Source organism: Bactrocera neohumeralis, chromosome 6, assembly GCF_024586455.1.
Source record: "Bactrocera neohumeralis isolate Rockhampton chromosome 6, APGP_CSIRO_Bneo_wtdbg2-racon-allhic-juicebox.fasta_v2, whole genome shotgun sequence".
Taxonomy (NCBI): domain Eukaryota; kingdom Metazoa; phylum Arthropoda; class Insecta; order Diptera; family Tephritidae; genus Bactrocera; species Bactrocera neohumeralis.
In genome coordinates, this window is record NC_065923.1 from 48,124,637 (window position 1) to 48,149,003 (window position 24,367).

At 33.2% G+C, this 24,367-nt stretch overlaps 1 protein-coding gene across 9 annotated transcripts in view; it reads left to right on the forward strand.

Moving 5' to 3' along the window:
* LOC126762565 (NAD(+) hydrolase sarm1) overlaps positions 1 to 24,367 on the forward strand; it is a 146,207-nt gene that overhangs the window by 95,746 nt on the left and 26,094 nt on the right. Inside the window, exons 1-2 of one of the 9 annotated variants that reach the window (XM_050479413.1) lie at positions 12,977 to 13,614; positions 13,860 to 15,269. The exons of 7 other annotated variants lie outside the window; for them this stretch is intronic. The gene's annotated coding sequence lies outside the window, so the exon portion shown is untranslated. Of the gene's footprint in view, positions 1 to 12,976; positions 13,615 to 13,802; positions 15,270 to 24,367 lie in introns of those variants that run through there. One more of the 9 variants, XM_050479412.1, reaches the window with a different exon arrangement.

The window sequence follows — 24,367 nt, forward strand, 5'->3', positions numbered from 1 at the left end:
CCTTTTGTAAGCCCAAATGTTCGGACAAAATGCGATAAATCGATGTTTTTGAGGTGTTCAATTTGATTTCCATGAATTTCAATGATGATTGCGGCTAATTTTTGATGAATTCTCGCACAGCTTCGATGGAATTTCCGGTGATCACGGATTTTGATGTTGATCGTCATTTATGTCCTCACGACCACTTTGACGTTGAACGTTGAAACCACTCGTGCACTCTGCTACGGGATAGGCAATCATCGCCATAAACTTGTTTCATCAATTGAAACGTTTCGGTAAAAGTTTTACCAATTTTAAAACAAAATTTAATGTTGGCTCTTTGTTCGAAGCTCATTTTCGCACCGATAACACAAACATACTGACACTTAAAACGCAATAACTTCACTTCCAATCAGTGAAATGTCATGTCTCACTGGACAATCGATAAAGATAGCAGACTCTAACGCACCAATCGACTTATAGATGACGCCACCAGGGGGCGCTAGATTCAAAAAGAACTGTTTACTTTGGAACGCACCTTGTAAAATGTGTTTTATACTGAATACTATGCTATGATTTTTTCATTTATCAATATTCAAATTTTTCTACTGTACCTTAAGCACCACCCTAATATTATATTCAGAAGAAATTTCAATAACCGTTTACGCTTAATATTTCTCACCACCAGCGCGTTGCGCCACCCAAAACGCATTTATCAGCGGTGTCTAATTGATGACGTCGATTTTGGCGAAAACTTTTACGCCGCCATTCGCCAGAACTCATTAACTTGCCTGACTCTCACAGCGCACGCCACAGGTCTATGCACACCATGGCGTCTGTATAAACAAATCCAACGGTGTTTACACACAATTATATTTTGTGCATATTCATGCATGCTTGTGTGTGTCTGGGTTTTCCTCGAAGACACTTTATTGCCCAAAAAATACTTATTTACCTCATCTCTTTGTTTGGCGCCGCGTTTTGCCTTGCTGAAATGTTGTTAGGTGCTAATTAAAAATACTTTCTAGGGGAAGTACTCGATGAGCTGCATTTTTGTTTTATATTTGTTCACTGCCATAAATAGGGACGATATATTGATAGTATTTACCTGTAAATGAAAAGCGATTAATAAAATTGTATTAGACAGCAGTTTGTCAATTGGTTACGGTATGTGAGTTGAAAAATGATATGCATGCAGGAAGTAAATATTGTAAATACTCGTTTTTTATTGCAAAATGGCGACCCACTAACCATTGTACGTATCACCTAAAACTAATCGAGATAGATATAGAGATATAAAATATATTATATAATACCGCAAGACTTTTTTGACAACCCAACACCCAACACCCCTTATTTAAAATTGCAAATAATGCTCTAGTAGATCTTCCGGCCCCAATTAATATTTCAGCATGATGAAATTTCGGGTCATTATTAGGCCTATGTTTAATCATTCAAATTCTAACAGGATTATTTTTAGCTATACACTATACTGCAGATAAGCTATAACTTGAGTGAACATTGAGATATCTTGATGAAACTTGGTATGCGGGTTCCTTAGTACAAAAAAAAAAAACAAAAAAAGTACGAGTAAATGAGTGTGGACCACTGCCACGCCCACAAAACACCATTAAGCGAAAACATATAAAGTAGCCAGGGGCACCCGTGGGCAAAAAATTTCCCCTTGTGCAAATATTGTAAGAACTTCTGACGATAGTTCAAAACTACTAAAAGCGCAAAAATAAATAAACATGCCAAAGACATTTAACTTTACCTCCAAGATGTTATGAGAAAGCTTTATGGAAGCCAGTGTGAAAATGGGAGAATAGGCGTGGCACCGCCCACTTTTAGGTGAAATCGCATATTTTGGAACCCTATCGACCAGTTTCGACTGAATTTAGTATGTAACATTCTTCTCATATTCCTATGTCACATTGCGAAAATGGGCGAAATTGAACTACAACCACGCCTACTTCCCATATAACACAATTTTAAATTCCAATTGATTCTTTCACTTTTCAGTACACAAATCAAGAAGTAATTTGCATTAATAATTCTTTCAATGTATGCCAACTTATGAACAAAAATTGTCTAAATCCAACCAAAACTGTTCGAGTCCCTAGGTAGCGAATATGTGGACCTCAGTATCTATAGTTGACTTTTCACCAAAAATATCTGTCAATGTATGGGTTATACCATTATAAGTTGAAAATTTTATGCCACATGTACTGTATGTAATATGATGTAGTGAACCGTAAAAAATATTGGGTAGTCGAAAATGTCTTTTCGTATTTTGTCAATGGAGGTCGTTGCAGTCGTATATCTCCAGTGCTACTTTTCAATATTAACTAACATTGGTTCCGAATATAAAAAATATCGCATATAACAAAATATACGACATAACAATAAATTTCAAATTTCAGACTTATGATTTATTCATTCATAACAACATAAAAAATACAAAACAAAAACCATATATAAAGGAGAAGAAAATAGAAAATAGGTAGATTTATTGAAAAAAACGTTAAATGCTGTTTAATCACTGTCATTATCCGTATTTAAAATGGCCGGCACTGATATCAAATTTGTACCAGAATCAATAGTAAGAACTATGGATTGATGTTCTGAAAGCATCTCCGACTGAGTTTGCACCATAAATTCAGTTAATTTTGTTTGAATGCTTCTCTTTGGAAAAATATCTTAACATGCAGAGACTGAAAATAACAAATTTGCTAAAAATAATTTTCCAATTCTGCTATTTATTTTTCGAAAAATTTAAAGTGAAATAAAAAAGAGATCGAAGACGATGCTGTATCAGTTCGTGGAGCACAACAATGGTTCGCTCGCTTCCGTTCTGGAACTTTCGATGTCAAAGATGCACTTCGCTCTGGTCGACTTTTTCGTTGAAAAAGCCGATGAAATTATGGAAAAGATTGTCCTGGACCGTCACATAAGCAGCCATGACATTCATCATCAAACGGTTTTGAACCATTTAAAAAGGGCTGGCTACAAAAAGAAGAAAAAGAATTAACATCTGCGATTCTTTGCTGAAACGAAATGAAATTGAACCATTTCAGGAGGCGAAAAGTGCAACAAATACGCCAATAATGTGCGAAAAAGATCATGGTCCAAGCCTGGTGAAGTTCAACAAATGTTCGCAAAGCCAGGATTGACGCCTCGAAAAGTTATGCTGAGTGTTTGGTGGGATTGGAAAGGTATCCAGTATGAGTTGTTCCAGCCTGGTCGAACGATTGATTCTACATTTTACTGTCAACAACTGTTGAGATTGAAGCAAGCAATCGAAAAAAACGGCCAGAACTGATCAACAGAAAGGGCTTCGTCTTCCATCAGGACAACGCTAGACCACACACAACTTTGATGACTTTGATGACAAATATATACATTTCTTTCCGCATTGGAATCATTAAAAATTTCTTACCTTCTTACCAAGTTAAAGTTTGCCGCTGAGTCTTAATTTAAAACAGCTTTCTCAATGTTCTCTAACTCACTAAATACCTATCACTTTGTAGTCGCTGGCTGAGGTTAATAGATGAAATATAATAATATGCATAAGTATGATATTCGACTCCAAACGCACGACTCTTTCGCATGTCCCTTCTTCTGGTTTCTGCTGCAATAATCCCTGACCTATGAGAATAAATTAAAGCTTAACCCAGGCTTTTCGTCTTAACTCATGTTTATCATTAGCCAGTGAGAGATTATCATGTCGCTTGCATGTATTCTTACAGCCAAATCAATAGAAAACAAGTAAGGAAGGGCTAAGTTAGGGTGTCACCGAACATTTTATACTCTCGCATGGTAAAGTGATAATCGAGATTTCATAATACGTCATTTACATATTTTTCAAATACCGTATTTTTGTAAAGTTTTATTCCGCTATCATCACTGGTTCCTAATGTTTATACTCGTATTATACAGAGAAGGCATCAGATGGAATTCAAAATAGCTTTATATTGGAAGAAGGCGTGGTTGTGAACCGATTTCACCCATATTTCGTACATGTCATCAGGGTGTTAAGAAAATATTATATACCCAATTTCATTGAAATCGGTCTAGTAGTTCCTGAGATATGGTTCTTGGTCCATAAGTGGGCGGCGCCACGCCCATTTTCAATTTTTATAAATGGCCTGGGTGCAGCTTCCTCCTGCAAGTTCTTCCGTAAAATTTAGTGTTTCTGACGTTTTTTGTTAGTCGATTAACGCACTTTTAGTGATTTTCAACATAATCTTTGTATGGGAGGTGGGCGTGGTTATTATCCGATTTCTTCCATTTTTGAACTGTATATGGAAATACCTGAAGAAAACGACTCTGTAGACTTTGGTTGACATAGCTATAGTAGTTTCCGAGATATGTGCAAAAAACTTAGTAGGGGGCGGGGCCACGCCCACTTTTCCAAAACAATTGCGTCCAAATATGCCCTTCCCTAATGCGATCCTTTGTGCCAAATTTCACTTTAATATCTTTATTTATGGCTTAGTTATGACACTTTATAAGTTTTCGGTTTCCGCCATTTTGTGGGCGTGGCAGTTGGCCGATTTTGCCCATCTTCGAACTTAACCTTCTTATGGAGCCAAGGAATACATGTACCAAGTTTCATCATGATATCTCAATTTTTACTCAAGTTACAGCTTGCACGGACGGACGGACAGACGGACGGATGGACAGACACGGACAGACAGACAGACATCCGGATTTCGACTCTACTCGTCGCCCTGATCACTTTGGTATATATAACCCTATCTGACTCTTTTAGTTTTAGGAACAAACAACCGTTATGTGAACAAAACTATAATACACAAACATTGTTGCGATATTATAAATGCAATTTGCTGATATGCCATGTACACAAGTTTAAGACACTTCTCTTATGCTGCTGGTTTTATTTTTCAGAGCTGATCTAAAAACACAACAAGCACTCACGATCGTTCCAGTGCTTTATGGAACATAAATCTTCTTGATAAAAATAGCTCATGTGCTAATTTAATTATATTTTTACAAATATACATACTTACGAGCATATATTTTCTTAAGCTAGATACTTTAATTTTTCTTACTTCTCAACTTGCGTGGGCTGGACCTTATTTATGGACACAATCGTAAATGTACAAATGCTAATCTGATGGCTGTCAATGAACGCCAAACAAAAACAATTAACAACATTTACGATCACTCATGCAAATTTCACACATACACATATATACATACCGGCAAATATGTACGTGTTGCTTATTGACGACAAATAGAAAAGCACACACGCTCAAAAAGCGTCGCATGCCCTCGCAATAGTTATTATTCTCTATATTTACATATGCATAACTAAATGTGTATGTGTGTGTTGACACATTTGAATTGCAAATATGACAACGCGGATCATATGTGTGTGCGTTTGTTGAGTCTGTCTGGCGAGTACAGCGGCGCGAGCTAAAAGTGTCGGATGATTCATCAACTAACCACAACGTGTGTTTATTGCAAGGGACAGCAGCAAACTTTCGAGCAAGTTTTTTCGCGTTTTCGATGGATTTTTATTTCATTTAACTGCTTTTCGCCTTCTCGGCTTGGCTTTGCTTTTAAGCCAACTCAAATCGTGCAATCTATTTTGAGTAGGTGCTAAGAAAAGCGCGTCTCGGTTTGCATATTAATATTTCTTCAAAATATAGTATTCACGTGAGTTCTCGAAAGGACGAGGTGCGTACTAAAGTAAAAAAAAAGCAAATTAAAGTCTTTCGCACGATCAAGCATGTCCAAAGAGACCTGTTTACGGTACTATTTTTGAACAAAATTTTCAGCTTATCAGCACAAGTCGAGCAAGAATGTGTTTCATGCCCAAAATATTCACCAAAATCATTTGAACGGACTCGCGAGAGATAACGAACCCTCTTGCCATCTCTCTAACACTTGCCTGACGATTTTTAAGCACCATATCTTTTATTTTTTTTAACATTTTCATCAGTTGAAAAGGTCGAAAGTCCTTTTTTGTCACAGTATCCTTGTTGACGTTGTCTGATACACCTTTGGAATTTCTTATTAAATATTCTTAGATCTAACATCATCTAAAGAAAACACACTCGTTGCTCTATTGTAATGTGTGTTCTATTGTGTCTCAAGCTTCTTGGTTTCATGTACTGGTTTGGTGATAATTGCTAAGAGATTGACCTAATTGAATATATAGAATATGGACCTATAGTCATGCTTTTTTTTTGCTAAGTCTAAATTTGTGTCATGAATAATATTTAATTACCGGTAATAACGTCATTAATAATTACCACCACCCTTTTCTCTAGGAAAAACCCAAAAGTATATTTCTACTGAAAATCTACCGCAAGCCAATGAAACGAAATATTTATATTCCAAACTGCAGATAATTTCAAAGTAAATGAATGATGGTCGATGTTTGATTCGTTTGATTTGACATGAGTCAGTCAAAGACAGTCCAAGTCCATGCTTTTTTTGTGATAATCTTGTGTAGTAATCTACGTAAAAGGTTAATGTTTTTGTAGCGAAGTCCAGCGGAGTGAGGCAATATGCACTAGTCTAACCAACCCTGTTCTATATTACATACATGGTGATCAAACTTCAATTAAACCTGCAACTTAAATTCAGTGAAAATCCTTCTGTTATAATATTATCTCTGTGTACTAAAAATGGTTTGAATCGTTCCAACGCTCCTTGAGCTCCCATATTCCTAATATAAAGATAAAATTGAGCAAAAGCATGATCTAGACCCCGTATAATTAATGTCAGGATTTTCGAACATCCGCCTGACTTTAGTCCATATGATTGGAGATTGTATGTGAGGTATCTTAATAAAGACAAGATTAGAGAAAATCGGGCCAATACTACTCCCAACATTGTCCTGAAAAAAATTCTCGGACTTTGATTCTTGCCACATATCTTTTAATAAATAAATCATATTTTTTGGGTTTGATTTGCTCTCGAATATATTCACTTTTAGCGCATTTATACCATTTGTCATCAAAGCTACATATATATGTATAAGTTTATACTTATATACAGACTTCATCAGATTAGCTCATGTTTGGTTCTGCCTTTGTCAATATTTTATTCCGTTTATTTTTCGTTCCGATTTTCTCTTATCAGTTGGCATGTCATTAACGTCACGCTTCCACTCCACATTTGTTGTGCTCATCCCTTGCTTTCTTTATCGCTTGCTGCCACATGCACAATTTACTCATCTACTGATTCATCTACCGGCCTGTGTGTATCCATTCATAATGTTTTATTTTCCGACTGATACCACCACGATACGATTGACTTTGCGCGTTCCGCCGAATATGCCGCTGACTGCTTTGCTGTCCTGATATGTTCTTTTTTGTCACACTTTCCTATTTACTTTCGGCTTTTATTACCCGCTATTTTGCATTTTAGCTGACAAAGCTTTATCAAAATTCTGAATTGTTGTGATAGTAATGCATTGTCATGCTAAACTATTCAGCGCGAAATATGTCCCGTTAGCTATTGACTATGATGCATTTCCTGTCAGTCAGTCAGTCACATACCGTGTACGAAGATCTTATCAAGCTTTTTCAGTATCAGATACGTTTAATAAAATTACGTAATGTGAAAAAATAGACAGATTGTCTGTCCACCGTGATGAACTCTTGCTTGGGTGGAGTTCCGGATGCAATAAAGTCTGATATGTGACGGTCGGAACGCAGAAAGCTATCTCAAACAGTTACAGACAGATACGATATACGAGTACTATACATTTTAGGAAGTTCCTTCAGCAATTTTGTTACGTGGTGGAACTCTTAGAACTCTCTATTTGAAGAATAAGAAGCGCAAATAAACTGTCAGTGTTATTATTTAAATAATAATAGCAACACAGATTTCATGTAGGGCTTGCTACCTGAAAGCTTTCGTAATAAGGTAAGTATGGAAGAACGTTTGCTTTTAACTTGAATCTTTAAGATTTTTATTGCTTTTTTACTATTTGGAAAAATTTATATATAAAAGCAAAGAAATTTTTGAAATAAAACTAATCAACACAATAAAGTTCAGTGGGTCAAGCCATCCATCAAAAAACTAAATTTAATTTCACTATTAAATGATTCAAAGAGACAGTGCTGCTGATAAAAATATATACTAGACTCTTCATACAAATAAAAGCATAACAGAAAGCTAATAATAAGTTTAAAATCAACAAAGTATATGAAGTATAATATGTTAAACCCTTCGCGCTGAAATTAAGCGAATTTTGCTCAATTTATCACATTAAAAACAAAGTTGTATTACTATACTTGTATGTCAGATTTGGCATTTTTCGTTATTTCTCTTTGATATTCTGTCAAAACGTTGTTTGCCACAAGTGTTGATACTTCCTGTCATAAGTTGGTTGTCTTCAAAATTACTCAACGACAAAAAAAACTATAAATATTCAAATGACAAATTTATCTAAAAAAGATAACACCAGAAAAGTAAGATGAGTCAGTCCCATTTTGAAGTATAACGGTGTCTTTGCCGATTATAATAGATTTGCTTACAACAAAGCGCGCTTATTCAATTATTTTTTTCTTTTAAATTAGCCAGATAGTTTGGAGATACTATAATAAGAATAGATAGTTTCGTTGTTTAGGACTGTCGGAACTTCTTTGATCATTCTGTATGCTGCGAAAAGTTAGTTCATAGTTCAGAGACAAATCTTTTTTTCTTTCCTCAGTCAAAAGATAAAGTTAAAAAATTCTAGTGATATTAGTTTTAGTAACTTTAAGGCTTAAGAACTTCAAGTTGAATCTAAAAGATAACAATTTGCAGAAACATTTACAAGCAAGAGTTATTATTCAGAAAAGCACTTAAATAAAAGAAACCTCACCAACTATGGTAATACAATTTGTAGTTTCTAACATTGAATTTCAGAGTTTTTGCCTTTTTCTTTATAACTTTAGAAAGTAAATTTTAAGATCATGATTTTTCTTCTTCTTTACTGACGCGGTGATAGCCGAGTCATTTTTTCTTTTCGCTATTTGTCGCCAATTCAAGATACCAAGTGCAGCCAGGTCCTTCTCCACCTGATTTCTCCAACGGAGTGGAGGTCTTCCTCTTCCTCTGCTTCCCCCGGCGGTTACTGAATCGAAAACCTTCTCTTTCATCCGGACAACATGACCTAGCCACCGCTGCCGCTGTCTCTCGTAATGCTCATTGTTCAATCAACTGCGGTTGCCAATGCGTAAAGAACCATAAATCTTCCGCAAAACTTATCTCTCGAACACTCTTAAGGCCGTATGCACCTTGTCAGTTCTTTGCCACCGTATTTGAATAGTTTGATCGGTAATCCATCGACCCTGCCGCTTTGTTGTTCCTCAGGCGAGTAATTGCCTCATCACATTCGGGCAATGGAACATCTATTCCATCGGCATCGATTGGGAAATCGGGTTCGCTTTCTCCTTGCGTTGTACTTTCACTGCCATTCAGCAGGCTGAAGAAGTGTTCCCTCCATAATTGTAGAATGCTCTGGGCATCGGTCACTAAATCACCTTTAGGGGTTCTACTAGAGTATGCTCTGGTCTTGAAACCTTCTGTTAGCCGCCGCTTTTTTTCGTAGAAATTTTGAGCATTACCCCTGTTGGCCAGCGTATCAAGCTCTTCATACTCACGCATTTCGGCCTCTTTCTTTTTCTGTCTGCAAATGTGTCTCGCTTCCTCTTCAACTCTCGGTATCTATCCCATCCCGCACGTGTTGTGATCGATCGTAACGTTGCGAGGTAGGCAGTCTGTTTTCTCTCCGCTGCAACACGGCACTCCTCGTCGTACCAGCTGTTTTTTTGAATTTTCCGAAAACCAAAATTTTCGGTAGCAGCTGTACGTAAGGAGTTTGAAATGGCATCCCTCAGTTCCCCTATACCGAGTTGTTGACGAGTGCTCTCAGAGAGCAGGAGTGCAAGCCGAGTAGAAAATCGTTCGGCTGTCTGTTGTGATTGCAGCTTCTCGACGTCGAACCTTCCTTGTGTTTGTTGACGTGCGGTTTTTGCTGCACAGAGGCGGGTGCGAATCTTGGCTGCAACAAGATGGTGGTCCGAGTCGATGTTAGGACCTCGGACCTCCTTAGGACGCACATCTAAAACACTGGAGACGCGTCCTCCGTCTATCACAACATGATTGAATTTTCCGGTCCGGAGACAGCCAAGACACTTTATAAATTTTCTTGTGTTGGAATATAGCACTAGAGACAACCATATTTCGGGCGCCTGCGAAATCGATCAGCCTCAACCAATTTGTTGTTATTTTAAATAAGAGTACACTTGTGAAAGCTCTTTAGCTTTCTATGTGGAGTTCAAATTCAATTGAAAAAATGCGTCCGTTTATTAAAAGCTTTAAGATTCTTCATATCAAATATGATCCACATTCATACATATTTATTTATTTATTATATACAATTAAATATTTAAGATAAGAAAATTAAATTGATAAAAAGTTTGATAATCAAGAAAGTATTTTTAAGTGAGTAAATACTAGAAAGTCACTCAAGGAAAATGTGTTTTAATAAATTCTTCGTAATAATAATGACTTTTTACTTGAAATAATCAGCATACTTTACAGTAATTCAAAGACGTCAAAGTGACAACTCACAGCAGGTTACAACGTATCGAAAATGAAGGCGAGAACTAAGAGTTTTAAATTCAGAGAACCTCAAATTGCGCATATACTTATACGGAACTACTAGGTGTGCATGTATTTATGTACACATACATACATACATATGTGAAAAGCAAATCACGAATCTTATCATAAATTCGTCGAAGAAATTCGTAATTTCCACAAAACCACAAACTTAATACAGTTTTTTGTAGAAAAAGAAACTCTTATAAAACCTTTTTTGGTAGTGTTTTTGAACGAATATTTATTTATAGCTAGTTTTTTTATTTACCTTTCATTTATAAGACAAACATTTTTTGGAACTTCAATAGAGTAGGTATGTTTAACATAGGTTTGTAGCCGTACTGATGGAAGTGTACATGAACTTTATGATTACTTTACAAATCTTCATCTTTCTTCTTCCAAGGAACAGCATCCCCAAAAGCGTGAACTTCATTGAGAAGTTCAAGGTTACTCTCAGCAGTAAGGCTTCCCATAGGAAGTTTCCGATCATAAGTCGGTGCGTACAGATAAACCTCCTATATAACTATCGTAATGGACGTGTAGTTATATTCAGCGACAGAAGAGATCTCTGAGTACGAGATCAAATCGCTATTAGTATTAGTGCCGGAATGTATAGAGCGGCTGAGCAGTTTATCAGATCGTAACAAAGTGCACCATATTTGGGTGCCCGGTCACACAGGTATAGGAATGAACTGACTCCGCAAGGATAAAGGAGCGGGCAGGGAGGGGTATTGGCAACAACTCCAAGACAAACTCAGGTTACTTCTTGCCTTCTACACTGGCTATTGTAAGCTCAAGAAGCACTTATATAACGTTGGGCTTAGCTTCTTGTACGAATTGCCAGTACTGCAACTCCAGAACACCTGCTAATTGACTGGGCACAAGTCGCAGGATAAAGGCTCTTGGATCCATGTTTCCAAATAAGGAATTTATCAATGTGCTGGCGCTAAGTGTGTTGTTGTGACTTAGAAGGGGGCACAATAGACCTTAGGTCGCCGCGCAATCCTCAATTATTTATCTTAGATTAGATACAAATCAATAAACTACAAATCGTCATATTTTATGACATCGAGTAAAATTTAAGGATAGCCTTCAAAACTCGGATCCATCCCGTTATTTGTCGTAAGTCAAGTAAGGAAGTAAGTTTTGAAGCTCGCGATTTCAGAAAAATAAATATTTTTTTAATGGCAAGTTTATAGAAAGCTTTCAATTACACTCAAAAAAAGCTCGACTAGCCTGCTTGACGCTAGATGCAATATTGCAAACACATTTGTGAGACAACTACCCACGCTTCCGATAATCTAGACAGCACTGTATATTTATATTTTACTTTACAGACACTTAAATTCGAGTAACAAACAAATAATGTGGTTTTTGCTCTTTTTGTGTGCTTTTATTCAAAATAAAGCCGAAGTAACAATGCTTCAGCGGCATATTATTAAGAATTGCGTGAGTCTTGAATCACACACAAAGATAAAAAATATGAATTTTGCAGAAGGCTACAAATAGTAATCGATTGAGGTGTGCACGTACACACATATATGTATTTAATACATACATACATATATATACAGTATGTATGTACATATGTTCATATGTAAGCCGCAAAAAAGTGTAATTACCACCGAAAAGCCAACAGCTTAAAGAGGAAACAGATATAAAAGAACACTTAGTGAACACATGCATACAAACATACATAAATAAATATAGACACACACACATACATATGTATGTATGTAGTATCGAATATACGTAGGTATGTGCATGTAAAGGCGTATATTTTTTGTTTCTGTTGCCATAATAAATTTAATAACTTAGAACTTTTAAAGCAAAGCGCCGCAGACACATCCATACACACGTACTTGAAAAGCAGAGAAACTAAAAAATAAAATAAATAAAAATAAAATTGCAAATATTTGAGTTGCAAATTATGTAAATGAAGCGTGAATTCCGAGAATTCGTTGAGCTCATGCGAGTGTCTTTATTGAAACTGTTTCGAGTTAATAGAAAAGGCGAGAGTACATACATACAGCTGCATGTGTATGTGTGCGCTAGTGTCACTCAGTAAAAGCTAACAGTACAACGAAACTTCCTACACCCAAGCGTATGTGACAATCGAGTGACGATCGCTAGATCGCGACATACGACTATGTGCACAAGAACAACAAGTTCGGCACTAGAGTGCTGCCGAGCGTATGTGGAATTAGTTAGAATTGTTCTGTTTTTAGTTGCGACACACATACACCCGCACAAAGGTATGTATGTGCACACAAATGTGTATTTTTAGCTTAAGTCACGAAGCTCGAAGCTTTCTTTCGCAGCGCTTTTTCACGTTAGGCGAGCGTAGTTGGTCGCCAATTTGTGAGCGCTGCATTCATAACGAAACGAAACGAGCGAGCGAGCGAACGTTGTACGACGGAAGCGAGTTGTGTTTAATAGCAACCAAGCGAAAGATCACACTTAGCACCGCGACAGGATCCGAACACAAAAACAAAAAGTGTTATTAATGTGATTTAAAAGAAATTTCAACGAATTTTGTGCAGGATACAAACGTATAACGGCGAATCGCAAACGAAAAAATAAATTCAATAAATTAATAGCGAGTAAAATAGAAAAAAAAGCAGAAAGTAGTGCAGAAAACGAAAAAAAAATTAAAAAAAACACGAATTGTTAATGAATGCGTAATTTGAATATATTTTTTAAATAAATTACGCAAATTTAAAAATATACAAGCGAATAATATCGAAACGATTTTGTAAAGTAAAAACGAAGCAACTGCATATATTTTAGCTATCGATGCAGTTCAATATAAAACGAAGATCTATAAATCTTTTAAACGAAAAATAAAGCGCTGAAAGCGAAACAAAAGCAAACGAAAAGCGTTAAACAACGAAAAACGCTAAAAGAGTAAACAACGAAAAATATAAAATTGCGAAAAAAATATTTTGTTTGAAAATAATTAATGTAATTAAAAATCAAGCCACAAAATATAAAACGAAAGTAAGTAAAAAAGAGAATAATAACAATAAAGTATAAAAAAATATAATTAATTTACAAAATTAAAGTAATTAAAAAAATTTAATTATTAAAAAAATAATTAATACAAAAATTTCTTAATTAAAAAAAATTAATAAAAAATTTATTAATTAAAAAAAATTAATAAAGAAATTTATTAATTAAAAAAAAATTAATAAAAAAATTTATAAATAAAAAATAATAATTAATTAAAATTTATTAATTAAAAGGAAAATTAAACGAACATTGCACCAAGACAAATAGTAACGAGAATTGTTTTTTAAAAAATTTCTACAAGCTGTGGCATCTCAAATCGATCCAACGCCGCAAAAAGCCGAACTGTGTATAGAAACCGTTAAAGCGCACTGCGATAAAGCTTGTAGTGTAGCATACAGTATAAAATAGCAAAGCGAAATCATAAAAACAGGTAAAGGCAAGATTCTTCTAGCCATAATTCTTATCAGCTGAGTGTCTACAGCAGCAAAAAGCACAGCATAACGCAAGTCGCAAAATAAGTGTAATAAAATAGTCAAAAAGAAACACTAAAAGATAAAGAGACGCAGCGCAAAGTTAAGTGTGCGCCCATAATACACACACATACAAACATTTGTACATGAGCAAAGGTACAGCGCTAGCAGCGAAGGCAGCTAATTAAATACGAAACAGTTGTGACGACGAATGCACGTAAGCGTGATGAATTGACTGCAAAGACACGGCAAAAGTTGCAAGAATTATTTAAAAAAATATTCAATTTGCGTAAAATAATAAAGTAAAGTCAGAAAAGCAGCGAGTGCAAGCGGAAAAGTGCAAAAACACGCAAAGTAACAGTGAAATTTACAGCAACGCTGCCAAAAGACAACAAGCAAGTGCAAAACGCGAGACGTTAATTTTTATAATTTATTAATTACGATTAACAAAGCAAATACGAGCACAACGGTAAATACGTGCAAGAAATTTTGTGATTTTTAATAATAGAAGTGGGAAAAAACACAAGTAATATATTAAAACTTGTATGCCAGCAGCTTAAGAATAAGCCAAGTGGACTTAGAGGTGCATAACGGTAACATTAATCAAAAGCAAAAGCAAAGGAAAAGTACACAAGCACACAGGCGCATTAACATCTATACAAGTAATAAATTAAAGCAACGTGTACTGAAGTGTTTTAGAACAGCGCTAGAAAATATACACACACATGCATACATGCATGCATGTTTGTGTGAAGCACGCTTAAGATAGCAGACAATATTTGCTGGCGCGATAAAGTATAAATTTTTGAAACAACACACACATACACACGCATACCTGCGCACTTGTAAATTCTCAAGCAAAATAATAATAATTTTGCAGTTCTCATGCTCAAAAGCAAATAGCAATAAGAGCAACAGCAACAACAAACATTATTAAAGTGATACTAAAGTACAAAGTAAAAGTTGAAATACGAAAGGCGTTTACTAAGAGGAAGAGGCGAACCGGTTCGCATATTTCGCAAAGCAATACAATAATACGGCGGTAAAGAACTAAAAATAAATAAAAGTTTAATATTTATCGCATAATCAATCTCGCGCAACCCAGGCGACGGCAAGACAACAACTCGACTATAAGTGACGCAAAACAATTTGCAATTATCGAACTGCTGTAAGGTGGGTAGAAAAGTCAATTCAAAAGAGTTACTATACTATAAGTAGGGATATATAATAACATGTTTCATATATGTAAATATGAAGTATGTATATACATATGTGGTATATACATATATTCACTATATGTTTCAAGTGAGTTCAAGTATTGTAAAGTGGTCTGAAAGAATGACAAAGTGTGTTCAGAAGTGGAGTGCAAATCATTGGTTTAACCTAGGCTGTTTTCTTATGCCGAATAACAAAATCGAGCAACTAATAATATTTTTTTTGTTTCCTTACAATTCAAAGCGGTATAAGAACTCACAGTTGCTAGCACACGCACTTGATCGACTTAAACAACTGATCTAACTTAGCTATCGTATAAACAAATTAGTATAAATTTAGCACCAAATTAGTGCTTAAACTCTGGAAAAGTGATTAGTTAATTAGTAAAAAAATTTAAATCCGTATAAATAGTTAATTTAATTAAAAAAACTGGATATCTGCTTTTCACATAAACTTTATGAATGTGAATAAGGTGTATAGAAAAAATTGTAGATCTTTTCGTTATTTACATACTTTTTCTATATGGCTCGTAGTTTTGCCGGAAATCGAAATAAACCTCTTTAGACCTTTAAAAACTCAACCACGTCGCTCCTCTTTCTCTCCGACCTCAAATCACCCTTAAATTATTTTCACTTCACTTTCAGAATGGTTGTTATTTTTAATAATTACCAATAAATAAAAAACAAAAATATTTAAAATATGTAAAAAAAAAGAAATTAAATCAATTAAAACCAGTTTGTAAAATAATTAAAAAACTATATTAATTAAAATTAATTAAATTAATCATTTTAATTTTTTAATTAATTAATTAATTTTGTTAATAAAAAATTAAATATGGTTAATTAATTAATTAATAAATTAATTTTTTAATAAAAAAATATAAATAATTAATTTATTAATTTTATTAAATCTTGTCTTTTATTAAAAAAATAATTATTTTAATTAAAAAAATTATACAATTAATTTTTAATTAACAAAATTAATTAATTAATTATTTTTAATTTTAATTTTATTTTTAAAATTAGTTAATTAAAAAATAATAATTAGCTACTTTTTTTAATTAAAAAATTAATTATTAAAATAATTAATAATTTAAAAATAATAATTAATTAATTTTTTAAATTAATAATTTCATTTTTTTTTTAATTTCAACAAGCTGCGGCATCTAGTTTTTCTCCATAGAAATAGCTGGTGATAATGAATGTTTGAGAATTATTGGGAAGCTAACCGATAATTGGAGAGTCATGTTGTTGTAAAGTTGACAATTGGAAATTCTAAAGGTGAAAAATTTTAGTGAGCAGGTTTTGAGTACTGAAATGATAATTGCATTTTGGAATTGCACGTGATTTGATCCTTTGATTTGATTTTTAAAATAGTTTTTTTTTTAATCGGTTAAATTACATATCACGAATATGTATATGTATGTACATATATATTCTGTCATACTAGTAATAAAATGATCCACCCTCTCACGCTTGACATTGACAGTGGTCCAGAAACTTTCAAAACACGGAGTTGCTAACCATATTTTTTTGCGAAAAATATGCCACAATATACTCACACAAAAAAGTTTAACTAAAATGTGAAGTTGCAAAGTAATTTCCAACCGAATACTACCGGCTTAAATGTTCTTATTTTTGTACGATTTGAAGAGTGGAAACCAGAAGTTGTGTAAGATTATTAATTGTATCATACAGCATCTAAACTATAAATCTTTCACACTGTTTCATAGCAATTCGTGATATATATACATATGTTTGTAATTAGTGGTTGTCTCACTACAATAAGAGAAAATCCATTAAAATATTAATGACAATGATGATTGATGATTATTACAGATATTAAATATAAATACATATAAATATACGTCAGTATAATATTTTCACATCGCAGTCTTTCTCTTAATATTTTCTTTTATTTTTTATGTAAAACAAACGATATCAACAACTTAACATTCTTGGCCTTCACCGTGTGATAAACTTCAATGTTATTTGGTATCGATAACACCACTGATAACTAATACACTCATAAGCGACTTAAAAAGTAAATTGTAACTAAGATAGCAAGCATGCATATCTGCTCATTCATTGTTCAATCACTTGGGTCGTTTTTAGAGCCGCAAGCAAATTGAAAATAACAAAGAGAGTTGATCGATTAATTTTATAAGTTAACAAGTAAGACGTATTAAAATTATAGATAATTATTAAAATTTTTCTAGAGCGGAAAATACCGAAACTCCTTCCATATATTTGGGAAGGTTTCATTTACGTGGTATCAGCTCTGAGAAAAATCAGCTATCGGCTTTATTTTGCCTGAAATAACTTCCACAGAATAAAAGCTAAAAGCCGAGCCGTTCTGAAGCAAATATTAGTAGCTCCCAAATTTTTCGCAACGTTCCATTTAATTGCCTTCTTCAAATTCGGGTTTTCTCATTAATTTTCCTGATGTCGTAAGCTATCGAATATAGGTTTCAAATGAGAATTATCTGGCACAATATCTCTAATTGATTTTCAAGTGACCTAAAACTAATACTTCATCTGAACCACATCTGTTCTTATCATGAACTTTGTTTTCAGGTATCAGCTTTGCAATTTTGTATCTAGAATTTTTGTCGACTTATTCCTTTTTCCCTTAATAATGTTTTTCTTTGGTGGTTATATCTTTCGAGTTTCAAAAAATATATATTTTTTTGTTTTTGTGTATTTTAAATTTACCTATATGTATCATTTCATCAATAGTTTCTAAGTTATGAGCGTGATAGTATGAATTATGTAACTTAATGTAATCGAGTTCCAAAATTTCATCGAAAGTCTGTTTTAGGAGTCGTTGAAGAAAATTTCGCCGAAACGACTGCACTGATCAATTTGAAATTTTCATGCGATTTTCTTCTTCTTTATTATTGTAGGCACCGCTTACGCGGTATAGCCGAGTTTACAACAGCGAAAGGCTGTTTTCTTCTTTTCATTGGGGGTGTTTTTTACATGGCGAGTCCCAAACCAGGCACAGAACTTTGGGGAGGGGGTGTTTCGCGTTCTCACTTTAGCTCCTTCACACAGATGTTTTTTTGGCTTCCGAGAGGATACTTGGACGAAGATCGGAAGTCGTGAGCTGCTGGATCTATATGTAAAAGAATTGTCTCTGGCCATTTCCAAGTGAATGGCGCTCAGAGCACTTTCCTCACTTGGGTGAACTTGGCTCTGCTCTCTCCCTGTTGCGAAAAAAATATTAAAAAACGCGCCAAAATGTATGCAACGTTTTTTAAATGCTACTATTTGGTGCTAATATTATAAAATATTTCGTAAATATTCTTAAAATGCTCTTAAAAAGGAGTTGCTCTGCAAATTAATTAATTAAATTAATAAAATCATTTTATTTCTTTTATTTATTAATTCAATATCAGAAGCTATTTGACTTTTAGAGGAGAAAAAAAATTAAATAAATATTTAAATTTCATATTTTTTAAAGTAAATAAATTTTTAATTTTAATTATTATATTGCTAAATAAAAGCCATTTAAAAATATAAACATAAATGTAAAAGCATTCTTATTAAAAAAATTATAAAGCAAATGTTTCATACAATGTTCAATATTGACTTCTAAAATTTATTTAAAAATGTTTATTTTATAATACACATGAAAAATCAAAAAAAAATTTTAATAAATATTTAAATTTTATATTTTTCTAAAGTAAATAAACTTTTTGATAACTTTTTAGGTATTATATTTCTAAATAAAATTCAATTAAAAATATAAAAATAAGTGTAATATTATTCTAATTTTTTCATTAAAAATATTCTAAAGTAGTTTTTTATTAAAATATTTAACTTAAACTTTTAATATTTTATTAAAAATGTCAATTCTATAATATACATACATGAAAAATTAAAAAAAGTTTTAATAAATATTTACATTTTACATTTTTCAAAGTAAATAAAATTTTTATAATTAAATAATTCAATAAAATTATAAAATAAATTAAATTCTGGTTTTTTAAAAAAAATCTAAAGTAATGTTTTCATAAAATGTTTAATTTTAATTTCTAAGATTTTATTTATTTAAAACCTCGAACACTCATAGTGGGTAACAGAATTATTAGTAATATAATAAATATGTAATTATCAACTTCCTAGGAACTTGCTGCATAAACTCAAAATTTTCATTTCACGCGAAATCAAATTTCGTGTTATTTTGGTATAGCCAAAATAAGTTTTCATTAAGCTCTAAAGCGATGACGAGCCAAATGTCTTAAGCTGCAAAGCCAGAAAAGAAATTTCACAATCATTTTATTTTTACACTAATAAACTGGCCATAGTATATTTCCTTATAAAAACCAAGTGTCATTAGCGGAAGAGCGACTTTTCGACGCCGCACACGCCCACAAATACACAAACATGCTGGCACGAGCAAAAAAGGCGACAACCGCTGCAGGCGAGCGCTTTGAGCGACACAATGTGCCGGTAATTAACATAAACACAGACACACACAGCCACAAAGCCATAATGTTTAAGTGTCAAAGCTGACATTTCACCTAAAAAGTTGTATAAATAAATTATAAAAGAAACGACTTTCGGACATTTAAATTAAAAATATAGATGCACAAGTAGAATTATATAAGGAGCGAGCTATTGCATAGCCAAAATTAGTAATGATTACTAATGCAAAGGTTTTCAGCTCATATGTATGTATGTAAAGTGTATAATATATATTTTAAATCGCTCAAAACTAAAGAAAGTTGTAGTGTCATGTCAATGAAAACACTAGCAGCTGCGCTGCTTGTCTAAGGCGTTGGCGGCGCGCAGCAATTGCTAGAATATTCCACTCAATATATTTATGTACATTTGTTTGTAGTGAACTTTAGCTATTTTTACGTATTAAAGGCAACATTATTTTTTTTGCAATACCAACAACAACTGCAGAGTGGAAAATAAATTTGAATTTCGCGCACTCTTCTCTGCTTAAGAAAATCAGGAAATTGTCTTGTGAATGAAATTAATTAGTTGCGTATACGCCCGGCTGGTCACTTAAGCTCTGCAAGCCATTAAGGAGCATTCTAATTGATTAACCTCTATTAGTTCGCGCGCATACGACGGATACAATGTAGTTTTAATATTTTTTTAAATTTTTTTTTTTAATTTTTTGTTTTTCAAAATTCACTTAAATATTTTTCATGCGCCAGCTGTCGATGTTGATGTCGGCTAAATGTGGAATTCGCACTCAAGTTTTGCGGAAAATTTTCTTCCACACGTTTTGACTGTTAATAAATTATTAGTACATTTTATTTTATTTTATTACACATATTATGTATGTATGTATGTTCATACTTTGGCTTTCGTGCGGCCATAAAATTTTACATTGCCTACGTGTGAGCATATTAGATATGCTTGTATGTATGTTTGCTTATATGTTTAATCATGCTTATATGAGAGGGTGCTTGTCGCCATTAATGGAATTTATGATTCTTTATTTTTATTACCCCTGTGCATGCCTAATTGTATTTGATAGCCGGCTAGTCGTGCCAATGTAATTTGCGCATTCATGCGCTCGATGTAAATAAATAAATAAAAATATTTGCTTGGGTTTAACTACATTTTAGTATTTAGTTTTCATTTCTTTTTACACCCTATACGCAGAGAGAGAAAAGAGAATTTAGGAGAAAAAAGCCTCTCAACACAGAAATTAAACAAAATCATACCAATAACAAGCCATTGCATATGACTTTATTATTGTTACATATGATCTTTATTGTTTTGTTTTATTTTAATTTGCATAAAATGAAATGAGAGAGAATTGACAATACCAATACCAATACCATCGAAAATCGATTTCTATTAAACATTTCATAATTTAAAGGATAAAATTACTTAAACCAAAAAGCATTATCTAATAATCGATTGCTTTAACAATATATTGATTTCTAACAATCGTTTCTTAGATAACATATACGATGTTAAAGGAATTTTTTCCAGCAAAAACAATAACTATTTATAAATCATACATTTTTATTCAAAAACAAGAAACCACCGTGAACTTAAGCTACATTGCCACCACAATACCCTTCTCAGGTGCATGTCTTATAGCACAAAAGAGCAAAAAAGACTTTTTAATGATTTTAATGGGCCAGATTGTGCGGCACCTATATCCTATGTAGGTTCGAGGATTGTAGCGTTATCTAGGGAAATAATCTATGCCTAATTATTACCTTTGCAAAAACAAGTTTACTTACTATCGGTATCTTAAAAACAAGAGATCTTGTTCGCATACATACATACATATATACAGATGAATAGACGGACATGGCCAAAGAAAACTTAATATACCGTATTCAGGGGCTGCCCAAATATTTATTAAGATGCTTTTTATATAAAAAATTGTAATTTTAATATACATATGTAAATACTAATTAATAATCTCTAATAAAGTTTGCGAGGTTAGCAAATTTTTTGTAATAAGAATTTATTAATAAAAAATCAATTCTAAAATTTCGATAAATAGGTTAGTATTAGTATCTCTTCTTGGAATAATTTCAATATTCTCTGAAAAGCTTAAACTAGCAGACTAAGAATTCTTTTCGAATTATGCCAGTGGCCGCTATTGTCTTATTTACTGAGTGTTGGTTGATGTTAAGGCACACACCAAGTGGCACTGTCTAAAGAAAGGCCATTTACATATGGCTATTAAAAACAAAATGATTTTATCAATTGTTTAAAAGTTTTGACGTACATTCATGCATTTTTTAAGAATACCCAGTATTCAAGTCTTTTCCGTTATAGGCCGTATCCGCTGGCGCTAAAACAGATTCCTTCCGCTGTGATTGCGGTCTTCTCTGTGGTTAAAATCTAAAAAAAAATTCAAATTGAATTTTACCCAAAATTTTGATCACTGTTGGCCTGACAACTTAAAATTTTGGATCAGAACAAAAAAAATTATAGGTCACTTGACTGAAGCATAAACATTTGATAGTGATCGGATCATTTGTCACCGAGTTAACACCCTTGCACATTTGAAAAATGTGGTTTTGAGAAAAACGCAGTTAATACATGATGGCATATGACAAACTCGAAAAACTTCTCATAAGCACTTTTGGGATGGCCTTCAGCCCTTAAACGAAGTTCCACGGAGCGGCAATTTCTGTTTGAGAACAAGAAAAAATCACACGGAACCAAGTCTTGTAAATACGGTGGTTGATTGATGGTATTCATTGTGTTTCTGGCTTTAAATTCGCTCACATTCATACTCTTTTTGAAAGAAATTCAGCTTTATCGGGACGAGTTGAGCAGGAACGCGTTTCATAACCAAAATATCCACCAAAACCATTCGAACGGACTCGCGAGAAATGTTGAGCTCTTTTGCCATCTCTCTAACACTTGCCTGACGATTTTCAAGCACCATATACTTCACTTTTTTAATATTTTCATCAGTTGAAGATGTCGAAGGTCCAACATTCAGCAATGATTCCGCAATTTGGTTAGAAATACAAAATCTATATCTTTATATACAAATCTTCTGACCGTGTGTTTGTAATTGAACTGCTCCTAAACGGCTGGACCAATTTCGATGAAATTTTTTGTGTGTGTTGAAGGAGATTCGAGAATGGTTTAGATTCGTAATTTGGTCCCCTGGAAAATGTTTTTTTAAATTAATTTTTCATTTGTAATTAATTGCTAATTTTGGAATGTTTGACCGATAGATCGCGCTACCATCGCAGTATCCAATATTCAAACCTTAAATTGGCGTAAAAAACGATGCCAAAGTAAAAGGCGACATCTGTAGACAAGTTTTCATAACGTGGACAGAGTTGTTCGTTCTTAAGAAATAAATTGGGTGATTCAATACATCTATGGGTAGCAATAACATTTTTTTCATACCTGCTAACTATTGGAGGGGGTATCTTGACAAGCAATTTAAAATTGCAAAAGATCTGGCATAAAAAAATAGCGGCATAACTGAAGTGTTGATAAAAAGGTCTATTAAATTTTGAGATATACAGAAATCTTTTCGAAGCATTGCAAGACTGATGCCATAACCTTGCCAGCCGATTTTTTTTGTCTTTCCACCGTTTCTTAATATGCAGTCCACCAGGCTGACAATCGATTGGACTCGATTGATTTCACTGATGCACAGCCCAAATTCAATAGTATTTTTACCCCAAAAACTAATTCTTTCTTAACGCACGAAATGCTTTTTGATTCATTTTTGTTGCTTGACCAAAAATGAGATTATTCCTTAACTAATATTTATAATCTAACTAATAGAAATCATATAAATGGTATTAGTAGTACTACCTATGTATCAGCCACAGTAAAACGTGGACGGGTCCTCTAGTATATGCATATAAAGCAATACCACTTTTCTTTAATTACAACAGTCAGATTGATACATATTGATACATACTATACAATAGTTTATAATTTTCTCATAATTTTAGATACTAAATCTATTTCACTATTATTATTATTATTGTTAATATTATTATTTTTTTATTTATTAAATATGCTTTGTTATTTTTTGATTTATTATTGATTTTTTTTGAGATATAGAAGTTTATGAATATCAAAATTTCTTGTTATACCCTAGCAAATATGTACATAAATTAATTAAGACAACAACAAATTCGTGTATACCTTTTTTTGTTAAGGGGGTATTTTGGTTTAGAAATTCGGAAAAATCGATTCTTTTTTCCCCTTCAAGAAAATGTCTCTAAAAGAATTTTTCGAAATTCAAATTATTTTCCGAGTTACAGCTCATTTTTTGACTCCGACTCCGACTGCGCGCGACTAGTTCTCAAACTTTAAACTCGTTTTTCTCATAACTACTTTTCTAGAAACGGTGGGCATGATATCTCAAGTTCTACTTAACCGAATCAAATGAAATTTTACACAGGGCTTTCTTATACATACATTATAGTATCGCACTACGAAGAGCTTTTGAAAGAATTTTTTTTTTTTATTTTTAAAAAACTCCGATCCACAAAAAACACTGAAAATACGAAACTTTTTTTTTCAAACCTTCACCATTTTGTAATTTTTTTTTCAAAAACGTTTCGTAGTGCGATAACT